The following is a 12,252-nucleotide window of genomic DNA, read 5'->3' as shown; positions in this document are numbered from 1 at the left end:
AGAGAGGCAGAGAGACAGAAAGTGAGAAATCACCCCTCAGGAGAATGGCCATGCCATGATCTTTTCTCCTCTGTTCTCTTGGGATTTGGCCCACGCATGCACACATGCCTGGCATGAGTTTTAAACTGCCATGTCCGGGACTCAAACAATAGTTGACTACATAGAAGTCCAGCGACATAATCATCACTCCATCTGCTGGCTCCAACGTACTGCTTTTTCCTCTAGAAGGTTTCCATTCACTTGCCCAGCCCCATTGGCACTTGATTACAGAGAGAGGTTTATGTTGCACACATTGGACGGCAGCAATATCCCGCCCACATTCTCTTCTCCAGGCTTTGCTACACTGAGTTCTCTTACTGCTTGGTGTTTGGCATCAGCCTGTATCGGCACCCTCCACTGTGGCTTCCATTGTCTGTTCTCTTGGTGAAGGTAGCACTTGATACTGTTTTCAGGGCTTGGCCAGTGACTGAATCAATTCAGGCTACTGCAACAAAATATTAGATTGAGTAATTTATAAGCAACAAAACTGTATTCCTTTTAGTTCTTTCTTTAATTAATTAATTTTTAAATTATCCATACATTAAATCATTATACATCATTTAGATTGTGAAGATACTTTATCCAACATGATATACACCTCAGTCCAGCCCAGGTGAGACCACCATACACATCCTCGTCAACAGATAATTAAATCTTATCTGTGTCCTACAAGTATCTTACCTCTCCATTTCTTTTTTGTTTTTGAAGAAGTTTTTGCTATAGGGTGTGTATGCTCACCAGAAAGAGAGAGACAGACAGACAGAAAGTGAGAAATCACCCCCCAGGGGAAGATAGCCACGCCGCAATCCCTTCTCCTCCATTCTCGGGATCTTGGATGCACACGCCCCCGGCGTGAGTTTAAGCCTCTAGGTCTGGAACTCAAACCACAGTCGACTACATGGGAGTCCAGCAACATAGCCATTACACTAACTGCTCATCCCTTACCTCTCCATTTCTAAAGACTAGGGAATCCAAGATCAAGGTGCCAGCAGGTTCAGTGTCTGATAAGGACTTATTCTCCGCTTCAGATATGGAGCTTTCTACCTGTCCTCACATGGCAGAAGGTACACAGCTTCTGAGGGTCTCTTGTGAGGTACTAATCCCATTTGTGAGTGCTCCACCCTCATGACATAATCACTTCCCAGGAGGCCCAACCTCTTAATACTATTACATTGATGCTTAGGTTCTTCTCTAGTCTGTTCTGTTGCAAATAGCAGGAAATACCTGAAACTGGGCGATTTATAAAAATAGAGAATTATTCAACCCAAACTTTGGAGGTTCAAGGTCTAGGGATCACGTCTGACATGGGTCTTGCATAGGCATTACATCACAACACAAGAACAGAGTAGACTGTATCCATCATCTCTCTTCTGAGCTCATTTCCTCTCTTTGTAAACCCACCACCATCTCCGTATCTTTGCCTTGGTTGACACTGCTGCCTCCCTGAGACCCTCCTTATGTTCTTTCTGTGGTCAGGCATGGTGACTCTTTACTCTCACCTATCTTCTGTTTGCCTTAGAGAGATTCTGGGAAGATTTCCAGATCTCTTCCATGCCAGAGTACCAGGCTGGGGAGACCTGAATCACCCCCACAATATCTTTCTGTCTGGTCTTATTCATCAAGAATTTCTGGGAACAGCAGTTAGTGTAATGGCTATATCGCTGGACTCCCACGTAGTCGACCGCGGTTCGCGTCCTGGACCCGGTGACTTAGAACTCACACCGGGCGTGTGTGCGTGCATGCCCAAGATCCTGAGAGGAGAATGGAGGAGAAGGGATTGTGGCGTGACCATCCCCTCTGGGGGGGTGATTTCTCACTTTCTGTCTCTATGTCTCTCTCTGTCTGTCTGGTGAGCGCATGTGCCCTATAGTGAAAAATCTCCCTCCCCCCCAAAAAAAGAATTTTTGCTGTGTAGCTACATATATTGGTGCAGAGAACAGTTGGAGGAGAAATCTTTTAAGCATCTTATATTTGGGGTGCCAAGTAGGTGCACAAATGGAGTAGGTAGTTGAAGACACAAGTCAAATTTAGGAAAGAGCTCTGGGCTGGAGATAAAAATTTGGGAATCATTAGCCTTTAAGTCATATTGAAAATCATGAGACTAGGTAAGTCCACAGAGGGAGTGGATGTAGATATGTAAGTAAAGAGGCAAAACAGGTTCAAAGAAAAAAGTGAAAGAAGCTACTGTACACAATAATCATAATTTAAAGAAAATAATTATGGATCCTAGGGCTGGGTGGGATGCTAAATTCTTATTCATGAACATTGTAGTGAACGTTGGGAGGACTTTAGAAAGTTCATGGAAATTGCACATTATAAAAAAGCTGTAGTGCCGGCTCTGTGGTGCCGCAGTAATGCATTGCTTAAGAGAAGATACTAGCTAGGACTACAGTTCAAATCCCTGGTCTGGTCAACCCAAAACCCACTCTGAGGACATATGCAAGTACCCCAGGTCCTATAGATAGAAAGACTAGAGAAAGGGGATTACGGTGTGACCAGATCCTATGGGGACCTCTCTCGCTCTCGCTTGCCCTCTTGTTCTCATTCTCACTCTCATGATATTGCACACACTGTATCATGAATAAAGAAAAAATGCATAGATTTCAAAATGGTTTTTACCAAAATAAATTTATATGTTAAGTCCACTTTTTCATGCACTTTTTGAAGTACCCTTACAGATTCAAAAGAGTAAGTACCTCTCTTTATCCCCAACCTTCAAAATTCTGACCTCAGAATTTTGTCATCAAGGTTTAGAATCCTTCATAGCTCCACATACTGCTTTCTCAGTACATTGAAGCTGACATGTGTAATGAGACTTGTTATCCAACACTGCAATACATTTTAGGATGAGACAAGTAACAATTGATTTAAATTAAAAGATCATCCTGTTTCCTTCCTGGACATTTAAAAAAAAAATCCAGCTATGACCCACAGACTGGAACAGGTCTCTATTAGTCCAAGATTAGGTCAGTCTAACCCCTGTCATAGGACTGCATACTCTCATGGGGAACCTCCAGTTTATGATGAGAGCCCTTAGCTATCCCTTGGGGAGCAAATTAGTTCCCAGTTGATGGGGCCAGTGGGTGGCATGGAGGTTAAGGTGCTAGCTGCCACATGGCTGTCTTTATGGTTGAGTCCCAAACCCTATGGCTTGAAAATCACATTGGTGTGTGTGTTTGCATGCCCAAAGTCCTAGAAGGAGACAGGAGGAGATAGGGTTGCCATCCCTCCAAGAGATTATGTCTTACTTTCCCTTTCTCTGTATCTCCGGCAAGAGTACACACCCTATAGCAAATGGTAATAATGATATTAGTAATAATTCTCAACTGAAAATCATGGCCAAAAGAACAGGATTAAAAATAAACAAATACTCATTTATTTATCTGTCTATTTATTGTTATTTTCTTTTTCTTTTTTATTATTATTTGTATTTTAAATCACTATACATCATTTAGATTGTGAAGAGACTATCCAGCATGATTTACACCTCAGTCCAACCCAGTCCAGACTATTACACACATCCTCGTCAACAGATAATAAACCTTATCTGTGTCCCACAAGTGTCTTACCTCTCCATTTTCAAGTCCCTGGGTCTAAGATTTAAACACCCTTTTGGATGGCCAGTAGGTAGCATGATGGTTAAAAGGGCTGGTCTCTCATATGGCTGACTAGAGTTTGAGTCCCAGACCTGGCAGCTTAAAAATCATGCTGGGCACAGCATGAGTGCCCAAAATCCCAGGAGGAGAATGGAGGAGAAAGGATTGTGGCGGTGTGGCTATCTCCCCTGAGGGGATGGGGGTGGTGGATTTTTCACTCTCTCTCTCTCCAATGAGCACATGCACCCTATGGCAAAAACCTTAAAAGAAAAAAAAGGCCTTTTTTTTGTTATATCTAGACGAGACATAGTTAAGGCATTCTAATTTGGCTTTGTTTGTTTGTTTTGGTTTTTTAGAGAGATTTTTGCTATAGGGTGTGTGTACTTGCCGGAGAGACAGAGAGACAGAAAGAGAGAAATCACTTCCCCTTCTAGGGATCTTAGGCATTTACACACATGCACCCAGTATGAGTTTTAAGCCACCAGGGACTCAACCCATGGTCAACTACATGGAAATCCAGCGACATAACCATTATGCCATCTGCCGGTCCTAAGGCATTCTAATTTGTATGTCTCCCACCACCTTATCATCTTTTCTGTTTTGTTAGCATGTTATAGACCAGTGGGTTTAATTGATCAAATTATATCTGACATGATAATAGGAACATTTGGTGGCGTCTTGGGACTGTGTGGTAGGGAGTGGTCCTCAGGGAATGAAATCTAATCGGGCTAGATAAATTAGAATGGAGTACCAGAATTTGAAACAATTAGTACTCGGTCACAGAAGTTGTTCTAAGAGAGCTGTAGCACATCCAAGTGGAGTCTGTCTTTGCTTCCCACACACCACTGCTTAATTCAGGAAACTGAGCTGTCGAATGAGAATCTATCCAGGCATTCTGAAATTTCTGCAGAGCATTTTGTGTTCATGGGTTTAATGAAACATAGACCAGAGCTCAAAATACAAAATAACAGATGACTGTTGATGGCTGATTCAAGAAAAGGCCAAGTCTGTTTTATTCCACTAAAAGGAAAAGCTAAAACCCAAGAGGTTAGGAAGAAAGTCTGTCTGTGCTTGCTGTCCAGGAACTCTCTGCATTGACTAGGTGCCAGTGATGGTTTAACATGAACTGGGATAGGAAGATACGAAGTAGAAATGGAAAGAAATCAGCACACTTAGATGTAAAAGGAGTTAAGACTTTAAGAGGTCAAAGGCTGGCCTACATTTTGTCAAAAAAGTTTTTTTGGGGGACAATATTATTAGAAATATGTGGCAGTGGCAGTAGTAATAAACATGGAGGGGTTCCTCCTTAGAGGAGGGAAAGTATGGATGGCTGGGGGAGTTTCTTACATCTACTGTTGGTAAACTGAGTAGTCTATAATGATGTGTGTGTCCTCCACCCATGGAATTTTCTAGTTTTTTCTTTTCTTTTTTTTAAAGCACAGAAAGGAAATAACTTCCTTAAACAATTAAAATCTAAGTTTAAAAATTTGGTGATTTTTATTCTTATTTGGAAAATCTGCTAATACATGTGATATGCAATATCATTTCAGGTGCACTGTTGCTTAAAATTGTATCTATGTGGGATCAGCCAGTGGCATGGTGGTTAAGGCAGCTGGATCTCACATGGCCAGTTGTATGATTTGAGTCCCAAATCCAGTGTCTTGAAAAACATGCCAGGCCCATGTGTTTATATGCCCAAAATCCTAAGAAGAAAAGAAATTGTGGTATGGCCATCCTCTCTGGGGGTACTTTCTCTTTCTCTCAAATTATATCTGACATGATAATAGGAACATTTGGTGGCGTCTTGGGACTGTGTGGTAGGGAGTGGTCCTCAGGGAATGAAATCTAATCGGGCTAGATAAATTAGAATGGAGTACCAGAATTTGAAACAATTAGTACTCGGTCACAGAAGTTGTTCTAAGAGAGCTGTAGCACATCCAAGTGGAGTCTGTCTTTGCTTCCCACACACCACTGCTTAATTCAGGAAACTGAGCTGTCGAATGAGAATCTATCCAGGCATTCTGAAATTTCTGCAGAGCATTTTGTGTTCATGGGTTTAATGAAACATAGACCAGAGCTCAAAATACAAAATAACAGATGACTGTTGATGGCTGATTCAAGAAAAGGCCAAGTCTGTTTTATTCCACTAAAAGGAAAAGCTAAAACCCAAGAGGTTAGGAAGAAAGTCTGTCTGTGCTTGCTGTCCAGGAACTCTCTGCATTGACTAGGTGCCAGTGATGGTTTAACATGAACTGGGATAGGAAGATACGAAGTAGAAATGGAAAGAAATCAGCACACTTAGATGTAAAAGGAGTTAAGACTTTAAGAGGTCAAAGGCTGGCCTACATTTTGTCAAAAAAGTTTTTTTGGGGGACAATATTATTAGAAATATGTGGCAGTGGCAGTAGTAATAAACATGGAGGGGTTCCTCCTTAGAGGAGGGAAAGTATGGATGGCTGGGGGAGTTTCTTACATCTACTGTTGGTAAACTGAGTAGTCTATAATGATGTGTGTGTCCTCCACCCATGGAATTTTCTAGTTTTTTCTTTTCTTTTTTTTAAAGCACAGAAAGGAAATAACTTCCTTAAACAATTAAAATCTAAGTTTAAAAATTTGGTGATTTTTATTCTTATTTGGAAAATCTGCTAATACATGTGATATGCAATATCATTTCAGGTGCACTGTTGCTTAAAATTGTATCTATGTGGGATCAGCCAGTGGCATGGTGGTTAAGGCAGCTGGATCTCACATGGCCAGTTGTATGATTTGAGTCCCAAATCCAGTGTCTTGAAAAACATGCCAGGCCCATGTGTTTATATGCCCAAAATCCTAAGAAGAAAAGAAATTGTGGTATGGCCATCCTCTCTGGGGGTACTTTCTCTTTCTCTGTCTCTCTCCAGCAAGCATACATACCCTACATGGATTTTTCTTTAAAAATTTTATCCATGTTGTTTTACCAGTTCATATACATTTTCAAATGTTTTGGTTTATCTCACTTGGTCTATAAAACTTTTAAGACTCTTCATTATAAAATGTCTATAGGAATTTTTTTCTTCAGGTTGAGAAGAAATGTTTTGTATGGGCTATAAATAAACTCTTTAAAAACTAGTAACAGTTGCTGTGTTCTGAGGCATCAATACTGTGTGGGCATTTGAGGTAGATGGAATTTGTCCAAAAATCAGAGCATGAAATGTGTTAAGTGAAAAGAGATTATTTTTGTCCCTAAATTTGGTTGATGAACTATTTTGTCTTTGGTTGGTTTCCAAATGAAGATGTTCTTTAAAAAAAGAAAAGTGACTTTTTAATGACTTTGAATATTTCTCTGCAAAATCCTCTTCTGAGGAGGTTGAATAATTTATGCGTCTTTAATATTGGAGAGGGAAGTTATTCCTTAAAGGCCAGCTTTTCATAACCACTTTGCCATGGTTGATTGATCTCTCCACTCACAGTGATACCTCCACAGAGCGTGCAGCCAGTTGGCCTCTTACTCTTAGTACCCCTAAGCACATAAGTGGGTCATGTGAACACAGACATATGCACAAGTTTGGTTTTAATTGCCGAACACAAGTATCGTAAAGGAACCAACATCCCCAAGAAAAGAAAGTGAAAGTAGGGCAGAGGCAGAAGTTGTGTTTCACTAAAAGCAAATTAATAATTTGCAGCCCTACTCTGGCAAATCATAGGGCATTAAGGTTGCTCTGTTTGGAGAAGAAGTGCCTGCCCCTTTTCTTGGGAGAATTGGACTTTCATGGGCATCTTCCCATGTCTTCTGATAAATCTGCAGCATTTGACACAGTTGCTTATCATCTATTTTCTATTTTCTTCAAACTGAGGACTACCCTAGCTCATCATTTGGCTTCAGGTAACAGTCTGTGGTCTTCAGGACCAGTCTATGTCCAGCTTCCCTTGAGTGAGGTGGCCACTTCTGGTCACTCAGGTATGAACAAGGAAGTCAGTGCTGGTTACATGGCTTGGAGCTTGACTGTGGAAGGTGGGGCAGGCCCTCTGAGAGGCCTCTGACCTCATCAGTATGTTTATGCCCCTGCTTCTGATAGAAGTATCATTTTCCATAAAGTATGTTCTCTTCACTCATAGCAGGACTTAGAGCCTAATGGAAAGCAATTTTCTTTGTATCCACTTGATATTGAGTCTATATATATATCAGTATTTCCTAAAAACAAACAAACAAACAAACAAACAAAAAAAAAACTTGCCTCTCCTGTGATTGAACTCTCTCCTTTTTATTGAACTCAATTCCTTGTTTAGAATTGTATTATTTCATTCATGAGTGAGAAAGAAGTATATCCCTGACAGAGGATGTCACAGTCTACTCTCAGCCCCAGAGTTTGGGTACTGGCTTGCCCTGTATGCCTAGGGAGGTCTCCAGATCATGTGGAAAGCTTTGCAGAGCATTGTGAGGGTCATTTGTTTGCTTTGTGTGTGTGTTTGTGTGTGTGTTTGTTTGATTTTGGAGTGGTTTTTGCTATAGGGTTCGTGCGATCGCCAGGCAGACAGACAAAGACAGAGATAGAAAGTGAGATATCACCCTTCAGGGGGGATGACCATGCCACAATCCCTTCTCCTCCTTTCTTGGAGAGGTTTTTGCTACAGGACACGTGCGCTTGCCAGAAAGACAGAGACAGAGAGATAGAAAGCGGGAAATCACCCCCCCCAGGGGGGATAGCCATGCCACAACCCCTTCTCCTCCACTCTCCTCTTGGGATCTTGGCACGCACGCACACGTGCCCGGCGTGAGTTTAAGCCACCGTGTCTGGGACTCCACTGAGGTCGGCTATGTGGGAGTCCAGTGACATAGCCATCATGCCAACTGTTGGTCTCAAGAGCATTGTGTTTTAACTGCAGTGCCACCACCTGTCCCTCTTTCTCCCCACTCTGTCTATAGGACAGAATTGGAAGGTATTAAAATCTTTCAGGAAAAAAAAAAAAGGTGATTCTTCCCCTTTTGACCCTTTCAGAAACCTTGGGGACCGAGTATCAAAGAGAGAGCCATTTTTGTAAGGAGACTGAGAAATACTCCGCTCTCTTCAAGCTCTGCCTTCCATTATGTTATCTAACAGCAAGAAGACCCTTACCCGATGTGGCCAGTGGACCTGGTACCTTCAAACTGTGAACTGGGTACATCTCTATGTCCATAAATTACCCTACTTCAAGTAATTATGTTGTTAGTAACAAGACAGGCAGAGAAATGAAGTGATTAAGTGGCAAAAGAACTGTAAATTACCTGTAGGTCGAGTGATTTAGCCGTTAACATGAATTATACTGCTTGGGCAGATGTACATCTTAGAGTTCATTTGTCCTTATAGGCATGTTCTATGAATGAGCCAGAAATGCTTCCTATACATATTGGCTCCTGGTTTTTATTTCTTGATAGCAGACTGAGCTCTATGAGCTCAAAAATCCACTATCACCACACTCAAAATTGTACTCAGCTAGTAGATTTGTGCATAGCCCAGACCAGATGAGCAGTTTTAACCTTTTAGAATCTATTTCTTTGTATACCCTACAAAATTGTACCTGCAGAGTCATAGTAAGTCTTAGGCTACAAAGATCCTCAGGCTGCTGCCCACCCTTCAAAGCTCAGACCTAGACTCCCCACCCTCCTGCTGATCAACCTTGACATCAGTAGACAAGTACACTTCCTCTCCTCCTCTCCTTCTGAGTAGCCACCTCTGTGTGGTAGGCTCCTGACCATTGTGGTGAGGGATTTCCCCTGCATATAAACCTACAAAGCTCTGTCCAGTACAACTTGTGTGTGCTACTGCCACCTTGTGGTCTTATCTTTTTCCTTGATCATCATCAGAATCGCTCAATCCTACACAAGCACATAGGGATAGACAGACAACGTGTCAATTCTGGGACTTAGGAAAAATTAGAATGGGAAGCTAAGACTCAAGTCAGTTGTGACCCTGGAGAAGCACCTCTATGTCTGACAGGCCAGTGCTCAGGAATTGGGGTGGTATACAGGTCCTGGCATCCTTGGGTACTCTCACACAAGCCAGCTTGCTTGTCTGCATTCTATAAAATATATGTTGATCTCAACCCTGTAAGGTGTGGCACACAGGAGGGAGGGGAGAGGATGTTCAAGACTTCCATAGACATGAGGTTCAGAAATTCATGCTTGAGAAATTTGGGCAAATGTTGTTAGGGGATAGAAAGCCAAAAGTTATTTCTCTCTCTCTCTCTCTCTCTCTCTCTAATTGCCAGAGGGCACATGTGCTTGCTAGAGAAAGACAGATATATAGAGAGGGAGAAAGAAGTACCTCCCTCCGATGGGGCATGGTCACACTGCAATCCCTTCTCCTCCATTACTCCATCCTGTTGGGATTTGGGGCTTGTGTACACTGTGTCTGGTGTTTTATCAAGGCTCTAGGGTTAGGATTTAAATCCTGACTGTTAGCCTTGTGAGATCTGGCTTCCTTCACCACTAGGGTAAGGGGCCAGCCCCAAACCCATTTTTTGTTGTTATTATAGAGATTTTTGTTTGTTTCTAAAAAGAGACAATTACAGTGTTTGATATTTACCTTATATCAAGGAGTGGCATGCTCCCATGTGTTAAATTCCCATAACAGTACTTTATTTCACTTAAAATAGAATTTATTGCCCACTAAATTAAACTAGGAAGCTCATTCTCACAGCCGAAGAGGAACTTAAGCAGTTGCTCCTACACATTGAAAATTTCTTTAGTGATAAACTCTCAAAAGGTTCACCTATTTCTTTCTTCTCCCAGTTTTATGGACTGAATGTTTGTGTTCCACCCCGCACATTTCTTTTATTTTGGGGGGGGGAGAGGTTTTTGCTATAGGGCGTGTGTGTTCACCAGAGAGACAGAGAGAAAGAAAGTGAGAAATCGCCTCCCGGGAATGGTCACACCGCAATCCCTTCTCCTTCATTCTCCTCTTGGGATCTTGGGCACACATGCACATGCACCCAACTTGAGTATAAGCCACCGGGTCCGGGACTCAAACCACAGTCGACTACATGGGAATTCAGCTACATAGCCATTATGCTAACTGCTGGTCCCCCATCCCACACACTTCTAACCCCCGCCCCCCCCCCAAATTCCTGTGTTGCTGCCCTAGCTTACAATGTGATGGTATTTGGAGGAGGGGCCTTTAGGAAGTCACTAGGTTTAGATGAGGTCATCAGGGTAGAGCTCCCAATATGGGATTAGTCCTAGATGAAGAAGAGACTCTATCTTCCTCAGCCATGTGAGGACACAGGGAGAAAGACCATGCCCAAGTCAGCAAGGGGGGCCATTCACCAGGAACTAATCTGCTGGCACCTTGATCGTGGATTTCTTAGCATCCAGAACTATGAGAAATCAATTTCTATTGTCTAAACCATCCAGTCTAGAGTATTTTGTTATAGTAACCCAGAGAGACTAAGATACTCATATTCTCTTATGATAATAAAATAATGTAGCTGAATTCCCAGCATTTACATGACACTTAGAATATCGAGTGCAGTCCAGGGAGTAACTCAATCTTTAGAACCATCCCACGAATTAGGTACTATTTTAATTCAGATGGGAAAGCTGAAGCAAAGAAGCTTAAATAATCAGCCCAGATTTATAAAGCTATCAAGTAGTGAGCTTGGATTCAAATGCTGGTCATCTGACTCTAGAATCAGTAGTCCACATGCCAAGCCCCGGGCTGCAGAGGTGGTTGGGAAGCTGGCCAGCCTTGGAATGGTTTGGCCTCACTGTGGCCATGGCAGTGACTCCCAGAAAAACCTCAGGGCCTGTGAATGGTAAGCACAGGTGTGTGCAAGGAGCAATGCTGCATTAGCTCACAGTGCACTGACTGCACTGGGTAGAGAAGATGCGCTCAGCCCTCTTTCCTCATTATGGCCTTGTAGTTCTCAAGCTAGAGCATTTCATGTGTATAGTTTAGTTCATCAGCCTTTCAGCACCTTGGAGTTTGTTGGATGACAGTGTTCTGGCATCCTATCAATAAGGGACTACTTCCTGGGCATTTCTGAAAGGATGATGAGGCCTGCACTGTGAAACCTGACCACAGTTGGCACAGAAGCATTTACCGTGACCTGTATTACTATAGTGAACTTTGGCAAGGTATGTGTTTTTCCCTTTTGACTCAAATAATCTGATTTAAATTTATCCCAAGACGATAGAACCCTTTTGGCTTGCCAAAATGGGCATGCTAATTAAAGCAAGTTCATTTTAGAATTCTGCACAGAGAAGCAGGCCATATTACCTTACAGCTGCCATGTGGCCTTACATCGGGAAGTTCAAGCAGTTTGGCCCTGAGTATTCCCAGATGGACCATCCAGACCCATTCTCCGGAACCTCATGTTGCTTCGGCTTGCCCAAGTTGTAGTAATTTTAAGCCATGCTAATTTGAGGGTTTCAGAAATCCAGTATGAGTTTAAGGAGGCTCTTTTGGGATGACAACAGAAATAGGAAAATGTCAGGAAGAATTCCTTCACTGGCATTAGAATTTATAAGATGCTTTTCTTTTTTAACATAATTGGCTCACAGGGAAACTGACTTAGGAGAGTTACAGGTATAAAAACAACAAGAGAAGCAATATTTTAGGTAGACATGTGGTAATTAAAACAGACATTGAATCTTATTTCC

The sequence above is a fragment of the Tupaia chinensis genome, unplaced genomic scaffold, assembly GCF_000334495.1.
Source record: "Tupaia chinensis unplaced genomic scaffold, TupChi_1.0 Scaffold143565_1, whole genome shotgun sequence".
NCBI lineage: Eukaryota > Metazoa > Chordata > Mammalia > Scandentia > Tupaiidae > Tupaia > Tupaia belangeri.
This window is presented reverse-complemented; position numbering follows the sequence as displayed.